Source organism: Hemiscyllium ocellatum, chromosome 36 (genome assembly GCF_020745735.1).
Source record: "Hemiscyllium ocellatum isolate sHemOce1 chromosome 36, sHemOce1.pat.X.cur, whole genome shotgun sequence".
In the NCBI taxonomy this organism is placed as follows: Eukaryota; Metazoa; Chordata; class Chondrichthyes; order Orectolobiformes; family Hemiscylliidae; genus Hemiscyllium; species Hemiscyllium ocellatum.
This window is the reverse complement of record NC_083436.1, coordinates 29,545,706-29,559,155: the sequence shown is the minus strand read 5'-3', so window position 1 is coordinate 29,559,155 and position 13,450 is coordinate 29,545,706. Positions and strand designations below refer to the sequence as shown.

The 13,450-nt window shown below is 37.9% G+C and overlaps 1 protein-coding gene across 3 annotated transcripts in view; it reads left to right on the top strand.

Annotated features, from left to right (window-relative positions):
* The window catches only part of LOC132833439 (protein Hook homolog 3), an 80,656-nt gene that overhangs the window by 23,072 nt on the left and 44,134 nt on the right, over positions 1 to 13,450 (top strand). The window lies entirely within an intron of this gene.

Genomic DNA, 13,450 nt, shown 5'->3' with positions numbered 1-13,450 from the left:
AAGTACGTAGACAATGAGAAAAGTAATTAGAAGCATGTTGTATTATTTTCAGGAAGAAAGACTCTGTGCCTGAGAAGGCATGGTGGATAGTAGAAATGCAATTCATAGTGTACTCAGTTTCAGAAATCTTCTGTACCACAAAATTGGAAGGAGGGTAGCAAATTTAATCAAACTATTTTAAAAAAAAATTAGAGACTGAGGGCAGATTCTGAATAATTGAGAGGACCCCATGAGATTTTGTTCAGGGACCACCAGAGTATAGTTTGTGCATTGATGATTTGTATATTGGACGAGAGGGATTGGTATCCAGATTTGCTGAAAATATTAATAGGTGCAACAAAATAAGTAATTTTCAAGACCAACAGAGGTGTACAGAGAAATTGGCAAGATGTGGAATGACTAAAAACTCCCAGATAGACTTCAGTCCACAAATGTTAAAAAGGTAACATATACAGGTATAGAATATTAAAAAATGAGATAGTATGGTGTATCTAAAAACTTTATAAACGCTATGCGTCATGGTATTGGAAGGATGTTGAGGCAAACAGAGTATAGCTAGATCACCTAGGATCCTCCTCAAACACAAAATGATTTGGAAAAATAGATAGGAAGTATCTATTTCCAGTGATGAAAGAGTCTAGAACAAAGTAACAAAATAAAGCAAAGAATTCAGACAAAACACTAATTGTTTTTATTTTTAAAAAAGTTGTAGGGTAATGGGATGCACTACAAGAATTGTTGATTTGATGTGGAAACCACGAAAGCATTTTCAGACTGTATCGTAAAACATGTCGAGGTTTAGAGATCCTGTAATAAAGTATCACATTTAAATGGATCAAATTGGATCGAAGACTGGTTAGGAAGTGATGAGCCATTGAGGGCTATTTTTGAGTAGTTGGGAGGCTTCCACAAGGTTTGGCTTTGGAACCACTTGTGTTTCCTGTGTACTCCAGTGAATACAAATACAATAAAGATATGAGAACAGTGTAAACATATAAATTGAAAGTTTGTGCTCATTTGAATGATTGACATCAATCCTGGGGCCAAACAACCTTTTAATGTCCTGTAACCTCCATGTAATTCAACATATCGGTTTGAAAATTATTGAAAAGTAAATGTAAATGCATTTATTATGGAGGATTATCTTGGGTCTGATTAATAGTAATGGTGTCCCAACAATTCTTTGACAAATGTATTTTCATATTTAGTTGTTTACTTCTGTTGAGTTTTCATATTATGTAGCAAAATTCAGTATTACTGTAGCCAGTGAAGTAATGTATCTTGTCCCAATATCAAAGTAATCCACATTTTGTTTCAGTAAATCTGTTAATTTTAAAAAAAAGTAATATAAGTAAGAATAGATTTTGATGTAGACAATAGTGCATAGGTATATGAGCTTTATGCAATAGATTAATTTGCAAGTTTAGCATACATTTATAATCTAAGCTTCCTTCTTGTATTTCTCCTTTCAACAGCACAACTGCAGATACAATGATGCTTTCTTGTCGAAGTGCATAATGACAAAGGGAGCTTTCACATAACTCTAATTTTCCTTGATTTCAGCAAGGTTTGGATGCTTTGTCCCTAAATCATCTATCATGTACAGTTTTACTTGTTTGATCATTTTTCCTCTTTTCTGTGTCCTGTTTGAAATTCAATTTTAACATCCTTCAACTTTTTGCCTTGCTTTGAAGGCATACCTTTCTCGAGATGTGATTGCTAGACTGAGATTAGAATGCAATGAACTAGAAGAAAGGGTAAATCTATTCTTTATCTTATTGATTTGTAGCATGCAGCTGGAGCAATGTATTAATTCTGCCTTTATCGAAGTGCTAACTAATACTGCTTTGGTTGTCTGTGTGTTTGTGTTTTGTCTTTCCCAGAAATGATAGGGTGTGACTTTTAACAACTGATAGCAGTTTAAAAGAATAGCTGCTTAGGATTATAGGCCCCATGTTTGTAATGTTGCAGGGAGGTTGTAAGGTGGTATGGGTAACTCACTAATACCAGGGATGCAGAGGTGCTGCCCATTTCCCACCCAGCAGATAACCAAATTGACAGGTTAGCAAGCGAGAAACTAGTAGAATGAATGTACAGTTAGGAACCCTGGGGATGTTGTCTAGCAATTAAAAGTTGGGGGAGAGAAATGGAGATCCGAGCTTCAGGAGGTGGACTATTGCAAGGGAAAGATTGGCACCCTCTCTAGTCCCATTGTAGGAAATTGGCAATTAAAGATGAGGGAGGTCACTGGTCATGAGAAGGAAAATAGTGGCCATAGTGGCAAAAAGGAGGCCTGAAGATTCTGTGAAGGACTGGAAGAAGCATGCCTGCTCCAAAACCAGCGTCTTGCATGACATGCAGCTTGCCTTTCTAAAATGGTCATGGCTGTGTATGATAAGTTTGGAAATTGTACCCATTTAAACATTGTGAAAATGCCTCCTCATGACCCTGTGCTGCTTATTGAGAGAAGCTTAATATCAAGGCCCTTGAGTTTAAGTAAAGGAGGCACTTCAGTTCACTACACACAGCTTTCTAAATGCTTGGATGTAATCCCAATCCCCAGTTTTCTTTCTATATCAGAAATTAACATATAAATTGAAGACTGTTTGAAGTGGGGCAGAACAATGACAGATGAACCTTAACACGTTAACAAAATAATGTGCACAGGAAGGAAAATTAAATTGAAAGAACAGTTGACAATAGTATATTGAACTACGTGGTTAAACAAGTGAAATGATGAGGGCAAGAACAACTTGCATTTATATAGCATCTTTAACTAGCAATGAAACATTCCAAGGCATTTTAAGACATTACCTTACAAAAAGTGCCATGGAGCCATAATATTAGACTGATGACGAAAGCATTTGTCGAAAAAGTAGGTTTCAAGAGCTGTCTTAAAGTACAGAGAGGAAATTGGGAATTAGGTTTAGGGCTAAGCAACTGAAGTGACAGCTGCCAATGGTGAGTGGTGGAGGTGGTGTAAACTGAGGATGTGCAAGACATCACATTTGAGGGCTACAAGAGGATATAAAGATAGGCAGTAATAGAACTACAGGGAAATTTGATGTCTGGAATGAATATTTTGAACTTAAGGCATTTTTGGACTCAAAGCCAGTGTTGATTAGTGACCTTCAGAGTTCTGGGTGATTGGGACTTCTTGAGAATTAAGCTATGACAGCTGAATTTTGGATAGGCTTAAGTATAGAAATGAGGAAACTGGTTAGGAAAGCTTTAAAAAAAATTTGAGCTTGCGGCCCAAAAAAATCATAGATGGGTGTTTCAGCTGGAGATGGGTGCAAGTGCAGTGATGGTCTTTCTGGTGATGAGGTTAATGGATTGGCAACTCAACCCATTGTCACAGTCTGATTCAGTTTATGGTGGATAGGAGAATAGTTCAGATTGATCATGAGAATCCACAATTTCAGTTAGGTGATTGTGACTACAGTAAATGATTTTGCGTGACAAACTAATATACAAGTTGCACAATGGTCTGCGGGACAATATTTGACTGTTTCAGTCATGAAGAATTATCCATTGAGCCAAATAAACGTCCTTCCCATCAATTGCTGTTAATTGGACACCACCACCAAAAGGACCAAGAGTAAAATATTCAGGTCTGCTGATGGAACGGTAATTAGGAGCAGGAGGCTGCAAAGAGATGCAGTGGTATACAAATAAGTAAATTAACAATTCAGTGGAGTACAATGTGGGGAAGTATGAAATTAACTTCTGTAATGAGAATAGAAAAATGGGATATTTTAAATTTTGATGTTCACAGAGACATGATGTTCAAGGAATGCAGAAAATTAGCGTGCAGGTTCAGCAGCTAATTAAGCAGGTAAATAGCTTGTTATTCTTGATTGTGAGTGGGCTTGTGTACCAGAGCTCAGCCTTGCTACAATTACATCAGACTTCAGTGATATAATTCCTAAATACAGTGTACGGTTTTGTACGTCCAAGAAGAATACAAAAATAAAACTACTGCAGAGGCTTGAGAAAGTCAGCAGATCTGGAGCATCTATGGAAAGAGAAATTGAGTTAATGTCTCAAGTCCTATGACTCTTTAGAAGAAGAGTGACAAAGTCATCGATTTTATTCTTTTTAAAAAGTGAGGAAGATGAAGTAGAACAAAGGGCGGATCACAATGTTTAAGGGTGATTGGAGTTCAGAGGTATCATACTACAAAAAGATGAAGAAAATGGAGAAGACAAAGAGCAGACTCAAAGTCTGTGCTAATAACTGAAAACATATGAGTTCTGTCTGAAACCAAAACATTTGGAGACACTTTTGCAGGTGTGCTGCAGGGTTATGGGGGCATGGGCGGAATTGATATATAAGAATGTGGAGGAGAGTTTGTGGTCTGAAGATGCCTTTTAAGTCCATCTTGTGTTCAAATAGTTGTGAAATGCCTAAATGGAAAATAGCTAGCTTGGATTTCTGCAGTAAGCCTAGGACAGAAGTATGAGCAAGAGATCAGGTGTCAACTAGATTGAAGAAAATGCATATAAATCACTACTTCACCTGGAAGGAGTGTTCGGAGCACGGGAACTGTGAGGTAGCAGGAGGTAAAGGAGCACATGAATGGGAAAGTGCTGTGGAAGGGTTGGGAAATGAGGTGTTTTGGTTGATGGTGCAGTAGGCATGGGTGCCTTTGAAATGCTAACAAATTTGGGGGAGGTGATGGCCTTGTGGCATTATCGCTAAACTATTAATGCAGTGAACCAAGTAGTATTATGGGGACCTGGATTCAAAACCTCCCATGGTAGATGGTAGAATTTGAACTCAAAAATTTGGAAATAAGAGTTGAATGATGACTATTGTGATTTGTAGGGAAAACAAATTGGTTTTCCAATGTCTTTTAGGGAAAAAAAAACTGCCATCCTTATCTGGCCTACGTTACATGTGACTCCAGCTACATAAGATATAGGAGCTGAATTAGGCCTTCAGCCAATGTGATTTGCTATTTGATTATGGCGGATATGTTTTTCAACCCCATTCTCCTGCCTTTTACTCATAAACCTTAGAACATAGAACTGTACAGTACTGGCTGTTTAGCCCTCAATGTTGTGCTGGCCTTTTATGCTACTCTAAGATCAAATTAACCTACATACCCTTCATTATACTAACTTCAATGTGCCTTAATCCCCTTACTAATCGTGATCCAATCTATCTAACGTAAATACACTCAAATACTTGGCCTCCACACCCCTAATGAGTTCTGCAGATTAACCACCCTGTAGCTGAAGAAATTCCTCCTCGTCTTCATTCTAAAGGGTCATTCCGTCACTCTGAGGCTGTGCCTTCGTCCTGGTCTCTCCTGATGGAAATATTTTCTCCACATCCATTCTATCCAGAATTGATTATTCTGTAAATTTTAACCGGATTCCCCCACCCCCCCATTCTTTTAAACTCAATTGAATATAGACCCACAGTCCCCAACTGCTCCTCAAATGACAAGTCCTTCATCCCTGGAATCATTCTTTTAAACCGCCTCCAATGTCAGCACATCCTCCCTTAGATATGGGGCCCAGAACTGCTTTCAATATTCTGAATGTGATCTGACCAGATCCTTATACAGCCACAGCAGTAAATCTAGCTCTTGCATTCACTTTAAAATGAATGTCAACATTGTATTTGCCTTCCTAACTGCCAACTGAATCTGCAAGTTAACCTTAAGAGTCAAGGCCTGGTGCGGATTTGAGGCTAGGTCCCAGCATAGATTCAGTTGGGAGACAGTTGTGAGATTTTTTCTTTTTCCATTTTATAATTTATTCATAGAATCTTCAATGCTGAACTTTTTACTTAGCTATTTCTCTAAGAACAGTAACTGAAGAAGCTGTGCAGAGGGACCTTTGTAGCTAAGATGGTGCTGGAAGCAGTGATTTGTACAATTTTCGCTGTACTCATTTGAGTACATGTGACAATGAAGCTAATTCGAGAATCCTGAAGTAGGATTTCCAAGACCCTTTGTGTGTCAGGTTTCCAAAGCCTTTCCCCCTTTAGAAAATTGCCTACGCCTGTTTTCTTCCTACCAAAGTGAATAACCTTGCACTTTTTTGCCCAATTTGCGAGCCTATCCAAGTCCTTCTACGACCTCACTGCTTCTTCAACACTACCTGTCCCTCCATCTATCTTTGTCATCTGCAAACTTAGCACAAAGCCCTTATTCGTTTGTCTGGATCATTAATGTACAATGTGAATAGTTGTGGTCCCAACCTGACCCCCTGCAAAACTCTGTAAATCACTGGCTGCTGTTCTGAGAAAGAACCCTTTATCCCTAATCTCTGTCAGTCAGTCCTTTATCCATGCCAGTACTTTGCCCCTAACACCATGGGTTTTTATCTTATTTAGCAGTCTCCTATGCAGCACTTTGTTGAAAGCCTTTGGAAATTCAAATAGATCATTTCAACTTGCCCCCATTATTTCGTGTGTTTGTTACCTCTTCAAAGAATTCTAACAGATTTGTCAAATATGACCTCCCTTTGATGAAGCTATGCTGACTCAGCCCTAATTTACTACACACTTCCAAGTACTCTACAGCCTCATCCTTAATAATTGATTCTAAAATGTTACTAATGACTGGGATCTGCCTAAGCAGCCTATGGTTTCCTGTCTTCTGCCTCCCTCCCTTCTTAAAACAGGGGTGTTATATTAGCCATTTTCCAGTCCTCTGGGATCCTCACTGACTCCAGTGGTTCATGAAAGATCATCACTAATGCCTCTACAATCCCCTCAGCTATCTTCTTCAGAATTCTGGGGTGTAGTCCATCTGGTCCAGGTGATTTATCCACCTTCAGACCTTGCAGCTTCCCAACATTTTCTTCTTAGTGATGTCCACTGCACCCATCTCTGCCCCCTGACACTCTTGAAGTTCTGGTATGCTCTGGAGTTTTCCACTGTGAAAACTGATGTAAAGTACCCATCAATTCCTCCACTATTTCTTTGTTCCCCTTACTACTACTCTGGCGTCATTTTTCAGTGGTCCAGTGTCCACTCTTGTCTGTTTCTCATTTTAAGTATCTGAGTAAATTCATTGCAATCTACTTTTATGTTACTAGCTAGTTTATCACTGATGCCTGCAACATTCATACCTATCAATTTTAATCTGTGCTATAAAGTCGTTTCCCTTGTTTTATATACTGCATGCGTTTAAGTACAACACTCAGTCCTGCATTGATTGTCCCCTTTCTCATTGTCATCCCCTTATCTGCTGTGCCTGAAGTTGGATTCTTGACCCTTTGCGTACTCCCAGTTTTACTACTTGTTCTGGAAACTAAACCTCTGCTGAGACGGAAGGTTTTCCATAATTTTCATGCACCTGAACCCACCCTCCAAAACAATGTAATTGACTACTGGCCTAGACAGTGATGCCTTCATCCTGTGAATGAATATTTTTAAAAAGTCACATTTGGAATTGGAAAGGATGATCCCTTGAATATGAAGGCTTGTGAGTTGAAAAGTCAGGACAAGGGGAATCCTCTCCATGGCCCTTGGAGGGAAATGGGTGAGGGCAGGTGCAGGAAATGACTTAGACATAGCTGATGGACCTATTGACTATAGTTGGGGAGACCCTCAGCTGAGGAAAAAGACCTGTCAAAAGTGACATTGTGTGGAAGATGTGACAAAAATGGAGAAACTGGGAAAATGGAATTGAGCCCTTACAGAAAGGACACTGAGGAAATGTAGTTGCGGTAGCTATGGGAGCTGATGGGCTTATAATGAATAATAGCAGATTGCCTTTTCCTGGATGTAGAAATAGAGAAGTCAAGGAGGGAAAGAGCCAGAGATCGATCAGATGAAGATGAAAGAATTAGAAGCAAAATTGATTAATTTTTCCAGTTCTAAAGAAATACAGGAAGCAGTAGCAATACTGTAATTGATATATCAAAATTTGCTGGATGCTGTCAAAGGGCTGGAACCAGGAATGTTCCACGCATCCTCAAAAATGGGCACATTTAGGGCCCATATGGTTTCCCATAGCCATACATTTTACTTGGACAGACTGAGACAAGTTATGTGAAATTGTGTAAAGTGAAAAAGAGCTCAGCCAGCAGGAGAGGGTGGTAGAAGAAATGAAGGATTGGAGATCCTTTAGGCTGTCATAGTGAGATAGCTATAAAGAGGAGTAACCTGTCCATAGTGCAGAGGAGCAGTTGATGCCAAGAAAACCTACCTTGGAGTACCATGGAGAAGGTTCAATATATTGGTTCATGGATGACAGAGTCGTCATATAATTAGTGGCTGAGTTAATTGGGCCTGGTATTTTGAAGGATGGGGGAATGATCATATTGAAGAATTCAGGTTCTGAAGGGATTGACTGGGTAGACATTGGGAGGTTGCTTCCCTTCAACTTGGGAATCTAGAAAATGGACACCATTTCAAAATGATCAATTGTTTAGGATTTATTTGAGAAGAAAAAGCTTCACAAAGTTGCATTTCTTTGGAATTTGCGAGTACAGTTGTTGATGCTCCATCATCGGTTATAATTAAGCCGAAGATTGATTTTTGAACTCCCATGGACTAAAGGGTACTGGGAATGGATGAGAGAATATAGTCAGATAGAATCATAATTGTATCTGGCAGAAGAGCAGGCTTGAGAGGTTATCTGGTTGATTCTTCCATTTTCCCATGTTCCCCCTCAATCATTTCTCAATTAGATTTTTTTTACAGCTAAATACTTTTATTTATCTCTTCAGTAAATTGTCTCACAGTCTCAATGTTTTTTTTAAACTAGCAAATCTAGGCTTTTCACTCCTAAGGTTCCCCCTCCTGTGCTTTAAATCTTTAATGGATCCCTGTAAATGGTATTTTCCTTGAAAATTAGTTGTACCTTCAAATAATATCATTATTTCTGTTTCACTATTTGTGCAACTTGTGCCGGGTGGTTTTTATTGAGACATAAAGATATCTTTGACAATAACAAGCACATCATGGTCAAGTAGGAGAAAGTGAGGACTGCAGATGCTGGAGATCAGAGTTGAGTGTGTGGTGTTGGAAAATCACAGCAGGTCAGGCAGCGTCCGAGGACCAGGAGAATCGACATTTCGGGCAAGAGCCCTTCATCAGGAAGTGATCTTGCCCAAAATATTGATTCTCCTGCTCTTTGGATTTTTCCAGCAGCACACTTTTTTGACATCGTGATCAAGGTTGGATGTGGCTCAGTTCGCTAATTCCTTTAATTTCATTGAAAAGTCAGCTTTATATCAGGTAAATATCACAGTGATGAAATATGCTATCAGAGAATGAATGTATTAAATATTATCAACAGTTTAGTTTTCATGTTGAACTTGATATTGGAAATGCTTGCTTCAAAGCAAGGGCTGAGAGATCAGTTGAGTCTCATAACTGACATGAAACTGATTAAACTAGGCAAAAGTGAGGACTGCAGATGCTGGAAACCAGAGTCTAGATGAGAGTGGTGCTGGAAAAGCACAGCAGGTCAGGCAGCATCCGAGGAGCAGGAAAATCGACATTTCGGGCAAAATCCCTTCATGGAACTGATTCAAGGCTACCAATTATCAGTAGGTAAAAGCTCAGCTGGTCCAGGGACTAGACTAATAAATTTTGGAGAAGCTATGGACCAGTGACAGTGTAAGTGTCTAAAAGGCTGAGGACTACATTAAGTACTCTGCCAGTGAGAACAGTTTCAGACTTTGAAAGATAAGACTTAACATCGGGATTGCCTTCAGTCTCAGTTACATTGATTCAATTCCTGACGTAGCTTGTACCCTGCTATTACCTACATCCTATTTAAGACTAGGGCCATTTTATTTTCTAATCCATTAACCGATGTGAGCATTGATGACTAGAGGACAGTTAATGGTCAACCACAAAGCTGTGTATCTGGAGTCACGTGTCAGCTGGTCCAGATAAGGATGCCAGCTTCTTTCTCTAAAGGATAGTTGTTCAACAATTGATAAGTCATTATTAGACTCTTAGTTTCAGATTTTTAAAAATTGAATTTACTTTCCAACATCTGTCATGGCAGGATTTGAGCCCAGGTCCACAGAATATTATCTGGGTCTCTGCATTAATAGTCTAGCAATAATGCCATTAGGCCATCAACACCTCTACTCTGTTCACATTCCAAAGGGACTGTACCATCCATTGCACCATCACCTCTAATATCTCATTGTCATTAAAATGCCAAATAGTTTTCCTGCAACACACAAGATCAGATAGACTCTGTGGATCCCTACCAAGAAAGAGAATTGTAGCAACAAATCTTCCAGATGCATTGGAAGTTGTGATGAGGATATAGTACCCAACAACAATGGTCTCCTTGAAATCTTCATGTGGACCCTTGGTTGAGAGTTCGGTTCTGCATGTCAGTATTCTCTGGTTTCAATATCTTCCAAAGCAAGATCAAGTTTATCAACTTTGACAATGACTTCTGTGCTGGTAAACGTTGTTACAGGAAAATGAGTAATATTCTGCCCTAAATTTTGTCTGCACTGATTCTTAATCTAGAAAACTTTATCTGTTCTGGTGATTTTATTTTATACAAAGTATAGCCTCTATTTTCCCTATTCTACTGATTGAGTGAATACAAAAATCCATTTCCTCATTACCTTGAATGACAAGTTGTTCAATTCTGTCTTGAAAGGTCTTTTTCTTAACATTAGCCCAAATTATTCATTAATTTGCTTTATGACTGGGCTGTTTCTTTATTTTGCTATTGGAAACCATACTTTTAACTGTACAGATCCTAACTCCCTCTTTAAAGCTCTGACTTACCTCCTTTAAAATACTCCCTAAAACCTCAACTAAAACCAAAATACTGTGAATGCTTGAAATCTGAAATCAAAACAAAGTACTGGAGAATCTCATCAGGTCTGGAAAGAGCTTTGGAGAGAGAAATGTCAGTTCTGAAAGCAGACTCAAAACATTAACTCTGTTTCTCTCTGCACAGACGCTGCAAGACCAGCTGAGTTTCTCCAGCACTTTGTTTTTACTTAAAACTTGCCTCTTGATCAAGCTTTTGATCACCTTTTCTAATATCTTATTCATTATCTCAATGTCATTTATTTGTCTGATTACACTTGAGGACAATTTACTGTACCAAAGGTACTATGCAAGTACTAGTTGATGTTGTATGGCATAAGATAGCTGCAGCATGGGACCAGCATAGGGAATCTGAAAGAAGGATGGCAGGAAGCTTAGTAAGGATTTTTTTTTCAGTTATAGACTTTGGGAAATGTATTTTCTGCTCAGAAGTGCAGGGGACTTAAAAGAAGGACTTGTAAAACAAAAACAATGAAAGACTTAGTTCAAGCAAAGGATTTTTAAAATTTTAGGCTCACTGTGTCATATTCAGTATTACCTACTGTCTCCTTATAAGTGGTCTGTTTGCCTTAACCTTGACATCAACTTTGTTTCAAGCCTGATAACTTGCTATCAATGTAATTCCCTTATGTCTGCATGCTTTAATCATGTGTTCACTTTAAACCCTCTGAAACATCCAGTTGACAGTTAATAGACAAGACATGGCTTGGTTCACGCAGTGTTCTAAATGCTTGATACAGTAACTATTCTAGAGTCACTGGCATTAATTGAAAAGATTTATTAATATAAAATGGGTGAACACGGGAAAATAGTTATGTAAAAATCTAATGGTAAGTGTGAATATATTTAAAATGGAAAATCCTACAGGCAGATGTTTACATAATTGAATTCAGTAATATCATACATTCCTACTTGTATTTCTCCTCATTCAGAGGATTTGATCTTTTAAAGTCGAGTGTCAGTAATAGTGGAATTCTGAATACACAGTTCCTGATATTTAATCAATTTATTTTTCATAGAAACGTTGCTTTCATCTTCAAAGAACTTCATAATGGCAACAGGAAAAAGACAATTGTGCAACACATATTCAACAAGATTAATGTATTATCTGCAGAGGTAGAAATTGATGGATTTGTTTTAATACTATTAGCGAGATGTGGCTACAGAGTGATCCAGGTTGGGAAGTAAAGATTTCAGATACTAGACTTAGGCATTTTGAAAAAGGAGGATAGGAATATAGCCCTGATCTTAAAGGATGAGATAAGAAAGATCTTAATTTGGAAAATGATGGCAGACAATTAGTTTGGTAGAGCTAGAGAAAAGGATGGAAAGCACAGGTTGCTGTGTTTTGAGCTTCCTCACTGTAATAGCCTGTCTGACAATACAATTGATCAGGAAGTTAGAGATTAATGTAGCTGTGGTAAATCATAGGGTATTTCAGTTTCCATACAGTCCAGGAAAGCCAAATTTTGTAGAAATACTTTAAAGAATGAGTTAATAGAATGTTGTAAGGTAGTTTTCTAGATCAGATTGTTGAAATAAAACAGGAGGGGAGCAACTTCTTTTAAATCTTAAATTGTGCAACGAAAATTGTAAAGAGACCTTCAGAAAATGGTGATCATAATATAATTTTACAATGTGTTTAAGATGGATTTAAGTTCAAAACTCGAATTATAAAACTGAACATAGCAAATTGCATCATTTTGAGAAATGGGTTGACCAAGATAGATTGGGAATTAAATTACAAGAAACTGTTTTAGCTAATCGGTGATGAAAGCTGAAATAATTTATTAAACATTTTCAACAAAATGTATTCTTTTTTTTAAAAAAAGGAAAAGTGGTCTAACTGTGGATAATAACCAGTTCAGGACAATATAAGATTAATGGAAGAAGCCTCAGAAATTACTAAACAAAAAGTAGTGCAGCTGATGTGTCCGAATTTTAGAATTTAGCAACTAATAACCGAGAAATTGATGGAGTAGTATACAAGAGGAAACTAGGAAGATTGAAAAAGTTTAAATATGTATGCAAATAGAAAGAAATCAGCTAAAGTAAATAAAGGTTTTTTTAACAAGCAGAAACAGGAGATATTATAAGAAGCATAAGAAAATAGAAATAAAATCAAACAAATACTTCCAAATAATTCTTCAAATAGTGGAGTCCAGCAAAAAGACCAATTTGGAGTTATCTTTCATAAATAGAGAAGGTTGAAGGAATTTAATTTCAACACAACCCCAGGACTCATAGTTCTGGAGAGCACTCATAGCAGACTTAACAAGTTAACTCTGATTCTCTATCAACAGTTGCTGCTGGACCTGCTGAGTCTCTCCAGCATTCCTTTTGTTTGTCTTAAGTTTTTTCAGTTCAGTATTGAAACCATAGTTGTTGATCATGGTCATGTTATGACAAGAGGCCAGAATTAGAGCAATACATAGTTCTGATAGTTGTAGGGTAATGAGATAGGGAGAGTTGAGGTCAAGGAGGGAACTGAACATATCATGCCATTGTGATAAGAACAGGGGAAGTTTGGGTAGTGTTACAAATTTGTATGAGAGATATCTCACTGATGTATAAAAACAAGCTTAATAGACACCTGGAAAGCAACGTTCAGTTTCTTTAAACACAAAATACTTATAATTTAATGCTGGATTGCTAAAGACAAATG